At 36.4% G+C, this 19,464-nt stretch overlaps 1 protein-coding gene across 1 annotated transcript in view; it reads right to left on the bottom strand.

Annotated features, from left to right (window-relative positions):
* Window positions 1–19,464, bottom strand: part of pth1r (parathyroid hormone 1 receptor) — a 146,208-nt gene that overhangs the window by 108,428 nt on the left and 18,316 nt on the right. The window lies entirely within an intron of this gene.

The raw sequence follows: 19,464 nt of genomic DNA, 5'->3' as shown, positions 1-19,464 counted from the left end.
ATGAAACGGTACCCAAATATGCGATTGCTGTATAGAATGAATTTTAATTAAAAAAAATTATTTAACACGTGTTAAATTAAGCTGTTTACATCTTCCGCCTGAGAACAGTCACCCGTTGCTACCCAACGCAGAAACACAGCCACTAACTAGCAAAGAGAGGACATTAGCTAGCCAATATGATAAAGAAATAAATGATTATTTTATTTATTTCTTTTGCACATTTATTTGAACATTTCCATCGATTGTACAAGCACTTGGAAACTGTCCAATCCCTAGTTCATCGGGAATTTTCTTTTACGCTGCAGGCATTCTCCCGGTCTGGCGCCGGTCTGTGTCTTCTAGGATATAATGCCAGCGAACTCTTGTTTTTATGTCCACTATAACAGACAATCTCCTTTGCTTTTAACCGAGCATTTAATAATTTCCTAAAATGAAAATGATTTACTTTATTTCCCTCACGGGATCAATACAAGTATCTATCACCTGTCTAAACTATGGGACAGAATTCTGGGGTCTCCCCATACCAGAGATTATGGTAGGGCTTCAGAATGGTGATTGGCTGACACCATCTGACACCCCTCTGCTTGGAGAAAAAAGACGTGCTGGTTTGCTTTACATACAGTACTGTACCAGGAAGAGGATTTCTTTCTATTCGAAACGTGTATTTTAAAAGTTTAAGAAGTAAAAACCTTACAGCGTACACAGATTTCTAAACTGATCAGGATCGTTATCTTTGTCTTATGCATAATAATGTTCACCGCTCTGTCCAGCAAATTAATAATAAACTTTATTTTATATAGCGTTTTAAACGAATAAGTAATTAGATTGCTCATAAACCTAATCACTTATTCTACATAAACACAGCGTAATTGCTCTCTGAAAAGGTTTTTTCTTTTTATTTAGGCTCAGATTTCAACTATAGATCGTATTATTATAAACTTTCTTGGAAAAATGTCTTTTATGTAAACCATGTTTGCTATTAATTCATTTAGGACTAGAATATGTTCATTGTCTTCCAATCGAGTCGAGTTGACATTAGAAGCTTGCCACGCCCGGACTGTTACACCAACGCATTAGCATGTTAAAGCGATTTCATTGAGGAGGTAGCTTTCTTAACTAATAAGTACTGTACTTCCTTGGTTTTGGAGGGGGGAGGTGTCTTTTGCTGGAAATCTCGCCCCCTTCTACTTTGAAAATACCTGTGAAACTGGTTTAATTCGTCACAGCCAGCACTCCCGCAGAGAGGGGGGTTGTACTCGTTAATGTCTTAGCCGGAACACATCAATATATCTCATTTTGTATTTCTATAAAAAAAATCGTTTGCCCAGCCACTATTGTTGTTATTGTTTTTATCCTGTAAAGCGCTTTGAGGAGCACAGCTTTCTCACCACTTAGATGACTTTTTGATACCATCCTTACACAAAGCAGAAACTTCTTGTATTTTCCGATGACATACAAGTGGAAAGATTACAGATTTTAATCGTCTTTTTTCTGAACCAGGGAAAATCTGATCATGTTTCTCTATAACAATAATAAAAAACTTTATTTTACATATCACCTTTAAAAGTGGCATCTCAAAACAATACAGTAGATGTAAACCACAGATTACAAAGTAAATACCCAGACAAACGCAAACGCGTTTTTAATGAAATGCTTTTATTCATTCAGCAGAGAGAGAGCGTAAAACCTGGGCGTAACAGCTGTTCCTTTTTCTGATCACTCGCTCTCTGGATAAACGTCTCACCTGTCCTGTTCTTTGTTTTCGTAATTTGCTGATTATGCCTTCTACGATCCACTCCTGCCCTCACACCTAAAGAAGACTATTTTACATTTCTTTGCGCGGTCCATTGTGCAATTAACCCTTGTATGTGCTGTCCTTAAGGTGATATCACATAAAGGTGATATGTAAAATAATGTTTTTTATTATTGTTATAGAGAAACATGATCAGATTTTCCCCGGTTCAGAAAAAAAGATCTAAAGTATACCAGTTAAGAAAAATAAATCTAAACGGGGAGAAAGCTATGCTGAAAGTTTATTAAGATACTTAGAAGACAAATATATCAATTTATGTTGCATTTGTCTGATTGTGAATCAAAAAACATATATTTAAACCTGCGTTTGCGATTTAAATCAAAATGCGATTTAAATCAATATAAATGTTTATATTGTAACGCCTAGGTGACTATTCATTGTTATTAAAATGACTTAAATTCGATCATGTTGTGATATTTAGAAATATACATTTGTTTGGTGCGAGTGAAGTTTTATTTAATCTCTGAGCCATACTGATTCTTATGGAAGCCAGTTTCCGCCACGGAGTAAAAAAAAAAACACACTATGGTATTCTCTCCGATGCAGTGCAGTTAAAAACATATCTCTGATGCTGTTCCTAAATGAATATCGTTTATGACCATCAGACGCTTTATGCTCCTTTTCTTTTTTCCAGTGGATTGAACAGGGAGAGGCATTTCATGATGTACTTTTCACTGATGAAACAACAGTGGCTCTGGAACAGTTTTCAACCATGTCGTTTTATAAAGAGGGGAGATATGTACGCGTTACTGAAGCTAAAAGTTTAGCCTTTGTCACTAATGTAACCACTAAATAAAGACATATAGAAATCCCTATGTTACAGACTGTATATGGCTGGTATTGGTAGTTCAAAGAAAAAATACACACCAGTATTCCACTTTCTCCCTAAACATTTTAAGCATCAGAGTCTTACATGTGGTTATTTTGGAAACGTTTGTATGTGCTCCTTCTGACCATGTTACTGTTTACTGTTACTGACCATATTAAGTTTAAGTGCCTGTGGGCACTTTTCCTGTCCGTGGGGGGTGGACCGTCTTTCATTAGAAGGTTAGTCTGTTCTACTCTGAGAATGTAGAGGGGGTGGAAAGTAATTCCGTGTCGCATTAACTAACCTCTTCAGTTTATTCCGCCAGACAGTACATGAATATAATTATATCGTTATTAATTTGTTTAGATACGCAATTCCATATTATATTCCCTGTTAATCAAATTCTAAAAGTATGCATTTGTTAGATAACAAGCAAATTCACAGAAAAGGTTAAAAGACTATCAAAATGCAATTTAGAGCTTTCTGGCAAGAGGAGACACCCAAATTAATAATGTAACATGCCACTGTTTGTGCATGAACAAGGTTATACTTGTTCCCCGGCGGAACACATTCCATAAGAATCAGCGCTTGTATATATCGCCTTTAAAGGTGGCTTCTCAAAACGCTTTACAGGATAAAAACAACAATAACAGCAACAACAACAATATTGTATTTCATTGCACTTTGACAGATCGTCCTTAAATCAATTGTTGACTTTTCTCTCTTTACTACTGTACTTGTCTGGATTGACTGAGCTCCGCTCTGTACCACACAATGATCCCCCCAGAGTTTCTGCCCCGGGTGATTTGGGTTTTTTTGACAGAGGGTAAAAAACTCTCTCTCTCGCTTGCCGTCCCCCCCCTGTGTATTGTCTGTTTTTTTTGTGCTGTCCTTTGACAAAACAAGGCTCGCCAGATAATGTGAATCGAAACCTGTTTTTCTAGCTTTTAAAGTCGTGCGATGTGTAAGCGGGAACACATCATTATATCTTACATATGAAAAATACATAATATAGCACCCAAACAAACGCAAACGCGTTTTTAATAAGATGCTTTTATTCACTCATAATCCGACAATTTCAGGAAGACTAAGGAAGGACTAAGGGAATTGTCATCTGTTGTTGAAGCTCTGTGAGCTCGGTGACTTTGAGACCACTTGTTATCCCAGGTTGTTTGAATCGCCACAATTCAAATAGAGAAAAAAGATGCTGACTGACAAGATTTAAGATGTGGCTGTCAATGTTGGATTAAAAAAAAACACATTGCCCGACGTTTGTTGCATTGCTTGAAAAATAACTTTATTTAAAGAGACTGGATAAGTAATTCAAGTGTTTTTTTAACTTCCTGAAAAACAACTAATAATTTAAATAATAGGGAATATAATATAAAAATATAGTACTAAAAATAAGATACACTCTACAGACATTCACAACAGCGACTGTCAGAAGATAGGACACAGCGGCTCAGACACCCGCTGAATGGAAAGGGGCAGTTTAATGTTCTGTATGGCTAATACTAAAGCCAATACTTTAATATTCTTTTCTGTATATTTAACAATAGTGGGTACTGGCCTAATTCGGCCCTGCTCCCGTTGTTAGGTGTTAATGTGTTGTTGTTAAGTGTGAATTTGTACCTGTTTCCCTGAGGTCTGGCTTTTTTTCTGGAAAACCATAACTCTGGTCTTGTCCAGACTGACTGTCAGCGCCCAGGTCTGACAGTGCTGCTCCAGCAGTGCCAGGTTCTGCCGCAGCCTCTGTTCTGTGGGCGACAGCAGGACCAGGTCGTCTGCAAAGAGCAGGAACTCGATTTCTGTAATTAATGCAGATCAGTAAATCAAGGGACAAAACAATTATTGTGCCCGGCTCCTCAATGGGGTTTGACGTGCTAATGCGTTGGTTTAACAGTCCGGGTGTGGCAAGCCTCTATAACTCCCGACTTCGGCAAAAGGAACCTGCCTTTCATTGGACAGGAAAGCAAGAGCCGACCGCTACGCCGCCCCCGTGTTTCGAAATCTTGTGACTTTTGAAATTTACTGGGGGTGGACCATGTCTGTAAATTTCGATGGGTCCAGAAGCAAAAGTGCCTTGCCTTGCAATCTCCGGGAAACCATTAGTAGCATGGTGAATCGGAGATTCTCAACCCTTACTTCGTGCGACTGGAAAAGAATTCGTGATCGGATCAACGAAATGCTTCGTAGAAGGAGGCGCTCTTTTCCTCTAGTCTAACAGTCTGTCCACAAACAAAACACAAGAGGAATGTAAAAAAACAATTACTTTTTGTCAATGAAAACCGGTGTGTGTGTGTCTCTCTCTGCTGGATGTTCCTCTCACTCTCTGCTGAATGAATAAAAGCATTTTATTAAAAACGCGTTTGCGTTTGTCTGGTATTTACTTTGGTCCTTTTAACTGTTTTTCCATCTACTGTATTGCTTTGAGATGCCACTTTTAAAGGTGATATGTAAAATAATGTTTTTTATCATTGTTATAGAGAAACATGATCAGATTTTCCCCGGTTCAGAAAAAAAGATCTAAAGTATACTAGTTTGTCACTCTTCTCATCCCCTCTTTGCTAAATGGCTTTTGAATAGAGTCACATGAAGAGAGAGGTGAAACAGCCCTACACAGCCCTGTCGCAGTACACGAATATAATTATATCTTATTAATTTCTTTAGATACGCAATTCTTTTAATACAGTCTTTGCTGTGCTCTAGAGGATCCTTGTGATATTTCGAGCTCTGGTTGAATGATAAGTGTCGCAGTTTAAATAATTTTCGTAGTTAGAAATTATGAAACGCTCTGTTAAAAGCAAGGGAGTTTTTATGTCCGTTGCAGTAAAAGAAAATGCCTGACAAAGTAGGGCTTGGACAGATTCCAAGTGCTTGTACAAATGTGCTAAAGAAATTATACTTTGAGTTTACAGCTTGTCCAAAGTCATTCATTATTAATACTATTAGTAATATCTTCGGTAAAGGCTTTGATGCATAAATATTTCTGATAAAGGTAGGTTGTGTACTTTTGTCCAACTGAGCAATCTTGCTTTCATAAAATATACCAACTTTTTATTGACTGATGATTAACATGCTGTAATACACAGTTTAAATTTAAAAGCTCAAATGCTGTACATGAGAGGTTAAGCTTTATTGGCTCCTCCTGGCGGTTTTACAATGTGATGCCGGATACTTTCCGGCATGACGTCAAATGACGCGATTTACCCCGTGATACTGCGTGATACTGCGACACGCCCACCGGGGTATACCGCGAAATACCCCACCCATTTTGAATGGCTGCATTTGTATAGTGTTTATATATATATAAAAGCATGTTTTCTGACAAATGAAGCCCAACATTTATATATAATAACAAATGATTATTCTAATTACAGTCACTATTTCATTCTTAAAATATGTTTTACAAACATTAAAACATTTTGGCTGGTTGTAATTCTGTTTTCAACTATCTTCTTCCAGCCTGATTTTACAAATGAATTAATCCATCTTGTCGTCTTACAGGACATCATATTCTTGATTGTTTTTTGTCTCTTGGAATCAAGTTTTTAATAAAGTCTACCCCTTCTAAGCATATACTGTATATTGTAGCGCATTCACCCCGGGCAGCGCCCGAAGAGCACCCGGCTGGGGTGTGCTGGAAGTGGTCAGGACGGGTTTAGGAAGGCCGCTGACCAGTGCAGCTGTCCCACAGTGAAACGGGCGTGCAATCTGGGGAGACCGCCTGTTTTTCATGCAAATAGCTCCCTGGTTCCGCACCCCTGGGTGTTACACTTGCTCTCGCTCTCTCGCTCTCTCGCTCTCTCGCTCTCTCGCTCTCTCGCTGTCTGGTTGTCTGGTTGTCTGGTTGTCTGGTTGTCTGGGCGCGGGAGAGTGGCTGGCAGGTGGTGAAGGAGAAGGAATAAAGCGCAGTTTTTAAACTCCACAAGTCTGAGTCTCTTTGTTCATCCTCACCGAACCCGAAATCGTTACAATATAATTTAAAAGGTGCAGTGAGTATTTTATGTTTCTTACCCAAAACAATATTGCTGCTCTAAAATCTGTCCAGAGAAGAGTGACCAGACACATTCCAAGGTTGAAAGGAATTTCCTACGGTAACAGATTGAAAGAACTCAACCTTTTTAGTCTTGAACTGAGAAGACTATGAGTGAACCTTATTCAAGTATTTAAAATCTTCAAAGGCATTGAAGCACAAACCAGAGAACACAAGTGAAAACTACATGAATGTGCACTTGAAACCAAAAACAAGAGGAATTTGTTTAGGCAAAAGATCGAGAGAACAAGCTAACCACCTATGCTGTTGAAGTTAGTACCCTGAATTTCTATAATGATGTTAATAATAATGATGTTAATACTGTATGTGTGATCAAGGGTTGTATATCTTACAGTGATGCCACATACTGTACTTTTGTCTTTTCTGTAATCCATTAATTTTCATATTTTTTTGTCCGAAAGTTCTCAAAAAGTACAAGCCAATTTGTTTTGTAAACAGATTTATGTTGATATATAAAAAATCAAATACAAGAAAAAAAAAACATTTCCTCACCCCACAAACCCATTTTTTTCCCATTCCCATCCTTATAAGAAAATCACTACCTAAGGATCAATAAAATACAGTCAAACAACTACAAAACTTCGTGGAATAAAGATTTACTACTTCAGCAGAAGGGATCTACTAGCCTGCACTGTCCCCACCACTGGCACCAGGGGATCTAGCAGGCAACATTTGTATAAATGATTTCAAGATAAATAAGACTGATTTTCCCAATCTTTTCACAAGACACTATAACAAAAATGTACATGTCTTCAGCTAACTGACAAAACAGGGATTAGAAGCAACCTGTCAAAAGTTTAACTCAAACACACAACATGTACAGTATGGCCTGCCATTATATACAGTCTTCATTCATTACGAGAAAAAAAATCTGACACTATAATGTTTGTTTTAGAAGCTTTGAGAAACCAAAGGATTGAGAAAGTCCTTCACTGACATGATCAGATACGTTTATAACTCTGTACTGGCCATCAGTCAGCCCAAGAACAATGAGGAAAAAAAGGAAGAACTGAACTGTCAATTTGGAGAAGGTTTTAAGGCACTCATTTTAGGAGAGAAGGACCTCAATTAATGGATACTACTAATATAATCAATAAAATTATAACAGTTTCAGTATCATTTTAAAGAGCCCAAGGAATTACAGTTTCATGTTCACGAACCACACAAAATTAGCATCAAAGTGAGTCTGAAACTACAAAAAACTGTCTGTCCCAAGATGATAAAGTGTCTTTCCCCATGTTGATTGACAAAAATTGCATTTAACTAATTTAGGTCACCAATTAAGAATATAATGATTAGATGATATTACAAGTGAAAATCAGCTGCCTGATATAAAGAAAAGGTAATGACTTGAAATGCTTTGAGGATATTTCACTGATGAGGTCTTTGTGTTAAAACAAGTCTATTGCTTATACTGTATGTACTACCTGTACAAATATATGTACATAAAACATCACATCTGAATGGTCCTTAATTAATCTTGTCACATAAAAACATATTTGTAATCTAAGCTTTGTAGCTGTGGTCAATATTAATAAATTGTAATACTACTGGACTAGGATTTCTTCTCACATCTCAGACAGCAGAGTATTGCACAAGATGCAGAGTATTTTGTGGACTAAGAAGGTGTTCTGTGCTCATTTTACATATCTTAAACTCATAGTGAGATATATTTGAAAAATGAAATGTATGAAAATGCTTTTAAAGTATAAATACAAAATAAATGTGTTGTGCTTTACTTAGGGAAGCACAGAGATTTTTTTTGACAACAAAACACCCGTCACTTCTCATTTACGAAGAAAATGAGAAATCCATCAATTTTGCACTTAATATTACGAAACTGGTTTAAAAACCTGCCTTAAGCTTCACTGCTATTGGAGTCAAATGTGATTACACTCTGAAAAACACACTGGCCTGGATATTCTGTCACCGCTGGAAAATCTGGAGTTGTGAACTGCATACTTACAAACCAGAAAGCCCTAGAGGTTTCCAATGAAACTAATAAAGGTTCTTTTAAGAAATTCTGTCCTGTGTACATTTTGTTTACTTATAAGTTTTACTCCACCATATTCAAAACTATAGCTATATAGCTATAGATCATGTCACAAGTTCTAAAATATCATTAAAAAAAATTAAAGATTGTGCCAATTGAGACACACACAGATAAAGTTAAAAACTGGTCTTTTATTGCTGCTTTAAAATGCATTAAACTGTGTTTACTGCCTCCACAACAGCCCAGCTGCTGTAACACATCTCAGTTACAGAAGGGGCCTGTTATTTCTGGGTGAGAGAAAGGGAAAGATTTAACAAGCCCCATGTCTTACTGAAAAGTAGTGACTTGCTTGATTAATTGAATCTAATGAAATTTTATTTATTTGGGAGGAAGGAAATTGCTTGACATTCCCATCTTATGTAAAAGTGAATCGCATGGTTCGTCGATTAGCATATGACAATATACTTAGAAGAATTGTTTTACTTTTTAGATTCTTGCACTTTATGTACACTGCAACCTGAATATAAAACAGCTGTCGTTTCCTACGGTTACAAACATTTGTTTTTGCCATTTATGTCTTAACAGTCTACCAGCTTTTAAAGTTAAAATCAGCCATTATTAACTATTTATATTCCCTAGGTAATGGTTTATTAGGAACAACAGAAATATATTTTGCATCATGACCTACATGATCTGCTTTGATTTATATTTTGTCTGGTTAGACATGTAAAATCTGCTTTAGATTAAACAAAGTAATGAATGGCTTTGTTTAAAACATACCTAATTACTATATTATAGTAACTTTCTAATACAATTTCTTTTTATAAAATGATTACTAAGAACATTTCCTTCTACAACTAACAGGTTTCTCATATGTTTTCTTTAAAAAACACATTGGAAGAATATCTGTGAAAATGCAGGTTTGTAAAACAGTGATCTCTGAAATACAGTATCCAACCTGCTCTCTGAACATGGGTTACAACATGTGCTTTTCACTGCTTAGCTCCCCAGGACTCTTATAATAGACTAACAAACAAAACTGCTCATAAATTAAACTACCTGCTATTAATCACTAAATGTATAAAATAACTTGTATTTTGATCTCTCTGATATGTTCTAATATGTCCATTATTTTTTTTTAAATAACTTGGTTCTATTCAAGCTTTATTATACCCCAGGAGATATTTGTTTGACCCCAGATTCCAATATAACAATGCAAAATAAGCAAGGATTACTGACTAAATTCAGGACAACATTTTTTCAGAAGATTAATGTTGATTAATGTTGCATTATTTAAGAATGAGATTTCCTAAATTTATTTGTGTTAGACTTTGAGCATAGAGGTGTCTCCTAGATGGGAGCAGTATACATTATCAGAGGAGGGGCTGAGCCAAGAATTCTATAATGCTGTTAGCCTTCTGTAGGTCATTATGTTTGTAGCGTATGTTTAGGTTGATCTGATTTATTCCAATGATTCTGTTGCAATTTTACAACTAGTGGATGATAAATGCACAATAATGACCACTAATATTAATCTAATGAGGTATTTCACGCTCATGTAGAGAAAAAATAATGTCGCCAATGGAATCAAATGAAGTCCATGTTCCTCTGAAACCACATCACCACATCAGAAGAATCCGGCTGATCCAAGCTTCAGTCAATCATGGAAAGCACTTGGTTATAATGCTCCCAAGACAGTAAGCAGGCAATGGAACATAAGGACCACAGTCCAGTTGTATTGTTGAAGGGCAGGAAAAAAGGTTTTTTCTTGCATCCTTGTGAATAAGAATGTGAACAGAGACCAAAAAGACAAGATCATGATTACCTTACCTACAGTAGGCATGGAAGTTAACATCAGAAGAGGGTGTATGTTTTGAACTTTGAAAGCAGTGAAATGTGGTTGTGGGGGTCAATAATCAAATAGGCCTGATGTCATTCTGGATCAAACTGAAGGATAGTTAGGAGTTTTTTGGGACTAAGATCACCAGATGGCTAGTTTTGAAAATGAACTCTTATTGGCAAACCCAGTATAAAAAAGTTAAATAGGGATGTGCCTAAAGTGACAGCGTCTGATCTGCTTAAATCAAGTCCACAGACATGGTCTACCCCAGACGACATTACAGACACATTAGCAGCACTATGGCACCATGTCACAAAGCTGACCAAGAATTATTATGGCCTTGCCAGGACCCCAGTGCAGGGATGAACTTAGAATGGGTCCGTAAAACCTCTCAGTGTGGAGGCTATTAAGTAATCAAGTTAAGTGTTCACCTTACTGAAGAGAAATGTTGTACGTTGAAAATTAAAAACTAATGTTAGTAGACAAAGTTGCTTTAAGATGAAAAGATGCATGGCAGTTTTAGGTTACTTGTGAATTTAAACCATAGAAGGGAGCTGATGTTGCAAAAATTAATATTTTGCATTAATCCTGCATCTTCACGTAAGGAAGGAAATGTGACACACTGTATAATGTTCAGTTGTAAATACTGTATTCTGTATTTAGTGATCCAAGGAGGTTCCTGAGCAAACTTTAATTCCTGGTGAATCCACAGAAAATGGTACATGAAGTGCTACATGAACTGAGGGTCCCAAATAAAGCATAGTTCCATACTCCTTGCTGAGAAACCTCCAAATCCAATCAATGGTCTTCCTCGCTACCAACTGGAAGTCAAGAAGTGGACAAAGACCAGGTGGGGATTACTGTTATAAATGAGCAAAGGAGTTTGCCGAGGACATGAATACATCCTGTAACTTTCAGCGATATGGCAGAGAAGTTCCAGGAAAAAAAAAAACAGCTGACAGCTGACCAAGATAGAACTCAAACCCAGTAATTATATTACATTGAAAAGTTTGCATAGTTGAAAAGTTGAAAAGTAAAGAGTAAAAAAAGCAACAGGATACCAACACTCCATGGGGAAAAACTGTGTCACAATTATACACCACTTTATTCTTTTTAGTCATACGTTTCTTGCCACTGGCTGCGACTGCCACTGACCATCCAATGTCAGCAGAAATTCTTTTTGCATGTTCCTAAGTTCTGTTGGTTTAATACGAGACTCGCAGCACAGTTAATTGCAGTGCTTTGCAGAAGTATTCAGACCTGTCCTACAGAGTCCCATTTGGGGAAATCACAAAATGACGCATGCACATAAACAATTTTTTTTTCAAAACCTGAATTCTCAAACAGAAGAATTCTAAGAGTAAGATACAATACAGTAAATATTGGCATATACAAAAAAGAAAAACTTGATATATGTGGATTGCATAAGTATTCAGACCCATGAGCTCAATATTTGTTGGAAGCAACTTGGGCAACAATTACAGATGCTGGTCATTTAAGTCTGTTCTAGCTTTGCACAGTAGCATGACACAATTTTGCCCATTCTCCTTGGCAGGATTTACTTAAGCTCTCTCAAGTTGCTTTGGAATCACTTATGGAGAGTCTTCAAGTCTTTCAAGTCTTTCCATTGATTCTACAAAGGGTGTAATTCAGGACTTTGACTGGGTGACTCAAGGACCACTCAAGAATGTTCACTTTCTTATTCTTAAATAACTCCAGTGTAGCTTTGACTTTGTGCTGTGGATAGCATTGAACTACAGAATGGTAACATTCTGTCTAAATAGCCAGCTTTGCATATAACCAAGTCCACCCTTATATTGATGAATAATGTACTACAGTATATAGTATGTACTGTATTGTTAAAATATGTAAGTTACTCCCTTATATGATAATTAAAAGTACTAATACATCGTACTTTTAGTTAAATAAAATTACACTTATCAACTAAAACAAACACTAGTAATTACAAACGTATACTAATCAGCTAGAATAAACAACATGAATCACTCCTCTGCCTCCGGCGGATGTCTGCACTTTCTCTCTCAGCCTCCATGATTAGCATGCCCCACTATAATGAAAAGAGCAATAAAACTGCCAGTGAGCCTATAAAATCGTCTCCAGCCTATCATTCCCCTCACTTCCGACACAACTAGGAATGGCTGTTACAAAAATAAGACAACAAGACCAAGTTAAGATGCAGATGATAAGCTATGGGATTGTGGGCTAGGGTCAGGGAGAGGGCTCATTCACTATCTAGATTTGTCTCGCGATTCTAGTCTGTTGCACAGCTAATTTGAAAGGTGCGCTTAACAACCTTCAGCTCGATTTCATTCCGCTTTGCTCTTCTTCCATGCAAGACCATGTTGGGCAGACCGAATAGTGAATAAGTGAATTTGTGAATGTTATATTAGCAGATGTTGAGACCTTACTGTATTTACTTTTTTTGTTTTTGTTTCTATTGCCTTGAATATACAGTATAGAGAAGATTGTACTGAATATAACACATTTTAATACAATGTCATTTCACAGTGTCATGACATCAAGCTCTAAAGCAAAAAAATGTGCAAACTATACAAGGGTCTGAATAATATTGCAAGGCACTATATTACCACAAAAACATGTTTTAACCTGACTTCTGAATTTTTCTCATGTGATTTTAAATGTCTTATACTATTGTAGCGGCGAGGCTTATTAATAAGACAGAATTAAGTGTTGCTGTGCTTTCCCAAATGAGGCCCCATCTCTCTCTTCATCTCTGTGGTGCAGCCACAGAGAAGCTATTCATGCAGGCTGATTTAAAGATGTTTTCTTTTGATAAGGGACAGCTCCCAAATGGGGATGCACTTAGCTAAGCCTGGCTATCATGATCAATGGTCATCCATTGGCGCCTATCTGTCTAGGGAGTGCCAGATGGACATCTGGACTGCATTCCTAAGTGTCAGGAGTAAGTGACTCATATCTCACCTTGATCAACCAATCAGGGACTGGTAGGGCCGAGTAACCCACGTGGGTCTCTGATGCCCATGAAACTTTCAGCCAATGAACGAGCTGAAGTTCCTCCAGGTAAAAACAGGCAACACAGAGGGCCTGAGTAGGACAATTCCAAAAAAAGAACAATTCCAGGGCAGGACGGCCCGCAGGCCAGAACAGTTGGGAAGAGCAGGACATTCTCGCAGCGTGCCTCCTGAACATCCTCAGACTCAGCCTGGACCAACACGTAACGGCCAGTGTGTCCGAGTGCCAGAACTTTCCTTTGTTCTAAGAGTCGAGAGCGGAGGTTGCCACGAGTAACCAAAGGATCCACCCAAGGTTAGCACCAGCAGCAAGCCTCATGAACAGGTCAGAAATGTGGACAGCTGAATCAGTATTCAGAACTAGCGCTTCATCAGGAACGAACCGGTCCTCTTCCTGACCCGCTGGGACCCACAGTCACTTTTCTCCTGAGCACAAACTCTTGCTAGTTTCAGCCAACACTAACTAGCTGGTCTTCAGAGAGCATCAGCAGCGCACCGTCGCAAGCCGCACAGCACAGCCTGGCACCGAGCCAGAAAGCGCGGATTGGACAGCAACAAGCCTGCAACTGTTTCTTTGCTTGTGTCTGCAGGAGATCTGAATCCCCAGAGATTGGATGAGTATTCAACTTACTGCATTACAGCTCGAGAATTCAATTGTTATCCCAACCAGTTGATATCAATTTAATTCCTAAGAGTTATGTACTTGTTTTGAGTATCTAATGTAGAAGTTGTAACCAAGTTCACTTACGAAACGGTCTAAATGAATGATATACCGAACTTATGTCCTCTTGATATGTGTAACTCTTCGTAACTGAATGAATATATATCTTTTGTATTCTGATAACCCTCACGATAAGATCTGTTAGGTTTACATGCATATTCTATGTATTAATGAATGTATCCTCATGTATTAGTACCTGTGTGTGTGCGTTGTTTGAGTTATATCGCATGGTTGGATTCTAAAGCCATTAAAAGAATCATTTTGTGATTTACGGCTACAATTAATAATTGTCCCCGTAAATGCCCAAACCCCTACAGAACTGGTGCCTCGTGAGAGCACACTACACTATATATATTAGAGAGCTCTTCTGGTTACTCATGAATGCATTTACAGATGTGGAGTATATAAATAAAAAAAACACATCACACTCTTATACTGAACTTCCTATTTACTTATGACTACCAAATAATCAATCCATCCAAAAGAAGGAAGCATGGGTAATGGCAGGGAAGACTACATCCTGCCTTAGAACTAATCATCTCTTAAATTAAATTTGTTCGAAAGATATTTACTGCAGTTTTCCTTTATTTCTAAAAACAAATTTTACTTGCATTTGATGAATTGAAATTAATTATGAACATAATATTGAATTATGTTGAGAACCTCCACATTTCCCTTACCAGTTCAGCTACAATAATAGGCCTATTACCACTGAGAACCTTTTTTTTTTAAAAAAATAAAGAATCAAAGCTTAGTAAATCTGACCTCTAATCACTGGTTCGTATTACTGAAAGAAAATGAAGTCATGTCTGTTTTATACCACAACAACATTTATACTGAACACATTAACTTTTTTTCCTGTAGAGCTATTTACCAACCTATATCTTTGAATACATAATATTGGGAACATTCTGAACCATTCTAATACTTAGTTGTACTAGAAGTACTTAGAACCTGAGCTATTTCAAAGAAAAGACCCATTTAATCTGCATGGTTTCACAATTTCAATGATGGAAATTTTCAGTAAAGAGACTCAATATAATTCTACAGGTCACAAAAAAATCGAATTTAAAGATATACATAATTTAGATTTTTCCCCTCATAACACAAGTACATTGGATAATAATAAAGTAACAGTTTGTTATTCTTTGAATCAACTATACCATTTGCCTTTTTATAACATACACATCGTGAAGATGTCTAGCTGAAACATTTCAGTTCACTTAAGTTAGTTAAGATATAAACTTGCAAATGATACAGGGTAGTGTGCAAAACTAGTACCTTCTTGTCTAAACTTAAATCACGACCTAAATGAGAGTTATACATTTATTCCACAAATACATTTTAACCATTCCTTTGTTCAGTTATGCTTTAGAATAAAAGACTAATGTAAATTATCTTTCTAAACACCCACTTTCGGAACTGATGTATGCTCTAATAACAATTAATGATAACTAGAGGGTGTGTTTAATTGTGCAGAGTCTATTCTGCAGTAATGAGCTCAATGTGGAGGTCTGTGATAACTGTTATGAATTGTTATTTTATATTTTGCAGATGTTAACTTTTGCTTTCAAACTTTATTTGTTGCAGCTGTGAAGAATTTCATTCTTGTTGAAAGCAGCATATTTTTCCCCCTTAAAGCTTGTTTGTTAAGACCCAGTGCTAATCTGGAGGTAACACAAAATAACAGCCTTGCCAATCACTTGATTAAAACCAGCATTTTGCCTGTGTTTCTGGCTTTTCAACTTTACTCTCACAAGGGCTAAAGAATGTTCACTTCTCTTGAAAAATATTGATAATTTTAATCCAACTTTGTTTTGTTTTTTTCTACCTGAAATCCATGGTGCACTACATGAATTAGATAGCCTTGTGATCCTCAGGTAAATGGATTAAGAGAGAGATAAGATAAAATAAGACTATTGTCCTATACAACCAAACACACAATGTATTGTGTAAACAATGTATTGTTTTGGAGTTTTCAGTTTGAGACCCTTGTTAATGTTTTTTATCAATATTTCTTCAGACATTTATAATCAACATAAAAGTGAAGGAGGTTGGCTATATAGTATTCTCCAAACTCAGAGCTTAGACAGGCATGCTTTTCATCCAGTGGACCTACAGAGGACATTCTGTTGAGCCATTTAGTACTGAGCTGAACGAAAGTAGCTGTTGCCACACCTCGCCAGGCACACTCCAGAGTTTGTTGTAGTAAAATCCTAGCTGATTCTTCCTCTATACGACCTAATTAGGGAATTCAATCAATCTTTCTTTGATAGCAACCTTGATTTCTTTACCACATAGTCATTTACTATTGTTTCATTACAAAAAACATTTACACTGTATGGAATTAATTAAAACACATTACAAAGTAAAATGAGATGAAAATACATAATTGACTAAAATAGTTACCCCATGGAACATGAGAATTAAATGCAAATTATCATATGTATGGTAGCATGCACAGTTCCACAAAAAAAATAACCCCTTGGTGTTTTCACTCAAATAAATGTATGTATATTAAAGTTGATTCTAAAGTTATTAGAAATGGAAGGACATAGAAAAAAAGAATGAATGTAAAAGATTGCCATTTTGCCTAAACAATTCAAGTGTTCTCAAATATGCTTTTTGTTTGTTTTAAATTTATTTTAAATTCACTTTTAACAACTGATCTTTTTTTCTAATTATATTGGGATGATTGGGAATGTCATTTAGATGACGAAATGCCAGTAATGCTTTACCAAATAAAATCAAGAGTTCTCACTAGTATCTCCAGTGTGACCTGCTTTCATTGTGTCAGAACTCTTTACTTACAGACACCCACACACTAGAGAAACAGAAGTGTCTAAATCCATAAGCTATCTTAAATGTGAAATTAATAATGCCTTGATGGATTGCTTTGGAAAGAAATGGAAATAAGCTTTCTAAACGTACTGTAATTAAGTAGCAGAAAATGTAATTAAGTGAACTCTTAGCGCTTAAGTGGCTATAATGAAGCTTGAAAACTGCACTAGACTTTCAAGGTGTGATTGTCACTTTCCCCATTTTATGCTTAATTCATATGTGGACAGCACAGTGGCATTGAGGTTACTGCTGCTAACTCACAAACTCACTTAAATCTTGAGTTGAGTGCCAAGTTGGGGATCCTTCTGTGTTGACTACGTTTGCTCTCACAGTGTTCACACAGGTTTTTTGTTGGTGCTCTTATTTCTTCCCACCTCACAGAAGCATGCTGGCTAGGTTAATTGGTGTCTCTAAATTGTCTTTGTTTATCTGACAAGTGAATGAATAATTCATCATCCAGGGTGTGAACAACATATCCCACTGAACAACACATTCCCCTAGGGTAGACTTTACAGGAGGGATAAGAATGCTTTCAGATGGATTGATCATGCAAAAATATTACATTTTAGGTGTCTAAATCTTATAAGATCTAATAAGATAAAGTAATGTAATGTAAAAAAGATGGTGTTTTTTTAACTGGAGCAGTGGACAGGGGTGGAGATTGTAAATTAAATATTACAGGATAAGTGTTTTCAGTGTGTGACCACAGTCTATTAAGTATAAAAAGATCTCTTATCACAATAATAATTGTGTTCTGTAATAATTTACTTCAGTGGAGGATCACACCATTTAAAGTTCCAATGAAGGGATTCTGGTGAGAAAACATTACCATAGTCTCAGATATTAAGATTTTCAGCCACTAATTTATTCATGTCATTATCAGTAGTGCAGAATAACCCCATTTAAAAGTTTAAATTGCAAACATCCTCCACATCTAATAGCACTGCTTAGAATTTCAGTCCCTTAAAAATATTCTCAATGTATTGGTCTTTATTTTGGCCTTTTGGCAATTTACAAATGCCATATTGTGTGTATGTAAAAACCCATGAGTAAAGTTACATTTCAAGAAGAAGGACACATACTGTATCAAACTATTGCTTCCTTTTACCCGGATACATGCACTGCTTTCTAGTTTATACAGTAGATGACATTGTCAAAAGTGGGGATCTTCAAAATAAGATCTACAAAAGTTTGGAATCATCATTTAAATCTCATTTTAATTATGTTTAGGATTGAACACAAGAATCTATGCTGTATTTGATATTATTTTAATGTACTTTTGCCCCTTCCAACTCAGTATTTTAGTATTTTTACTAGCTTAATTTTAAGACATGAACCAGGTCTCTGCTGTGTTCTGCTGCAGAGATATAACAAAAAGTTGAAGGGGAGAAAATTCTAGACGGAAATGGACTCTGGGGCCAATATCACCAAAGGGTTAGGTTTTTACTGTCAAATACAGATTTTGTTCCACTCCTCTCCTTTCTTGATTCTCTTTATTATGTTAAGAGGAGGCAAAATCTTTCACTTGTCCTCATTAGGATGAGCAGAAGTAACGTGATTCACAAAGTTTTTCAGACATTTAATTCACTTTACACTAAAAATGAATATAAAAAATCATATATATACTGTATACAGTATAGTCATTGTATTTCAAAATCAATGCAACTCTTTAATAGTCAAATATGGTGCAAAAATACTTGCATAAATTGTTGGTGTGTGCACTTCACTTTTTTTTCCCAACCACTCAAAAGAGTGAAATAAGTAATTTTGAAGTAGTTTCTTCCAAGTTGTTTAACCTGCTAAAACTACTTTACAGAAACAAAAAGTACCATCTCTTCCATAACCTATGGAGGAAAATGGCTTCTAAAACATACAGTAGCTATCCAGGTAGTGGACAGAGAGAACAAAATGGAGAGCTAACCATGCATCCCCCCATGTCAAATTACTGAGCAACTACATCTGTAACCCATCTAACTTCTACTCATACTGTATACATGATTTACCAGTCTTAACCAAGAGCCTGCTCCTGTCATGATGTCCAAAATATTCTGGTAACCTAGAATAACCTATTTAAGGAGCAACCTGTAACCTATTTGAAGAGACCTAATTTGTAAAAACCTGCACTCAGCATGCAAATGTCTGCACTAATTTCTCTTCCATGGCCTATGGACCTCCAGTTATAGAATGAACTTGACAGAAAAGTAAAACAAGAAAATATCTTGCGCAAGATGATTCTGAAAGAATAGGTAAAATTAGACAGTGTTAAACTGATGAAGCTGTGTGACAGAATAATTAGAGTATTTGTTGCAAAGAATATTAAAGAAAATCAACATACTTGTTGATCACAAGTTACATTTGTTTTATTTTTGGAAGGTCA

The sequence above is a fragment of the Atractosteus spatula genome, chromosome 6, assembly GCF_055471065.1.
Source record: "Atractosteus spatula isolate fAtrSpa1 chromosome 6, fAtrSpa1.hap1, whole genome shotgun sequence".
Lineage (NCBI taxonomy): Eukaryota > Metazoa > Chordata > Actinopteri > Semionotiformes > Lepisosteidae > Atractosteus > Atractosteus spatula.
Note: the sequence above shows the minus strand (reverse complement) of the source record. Positions and strands in the feature narration are given on the sequence as shown.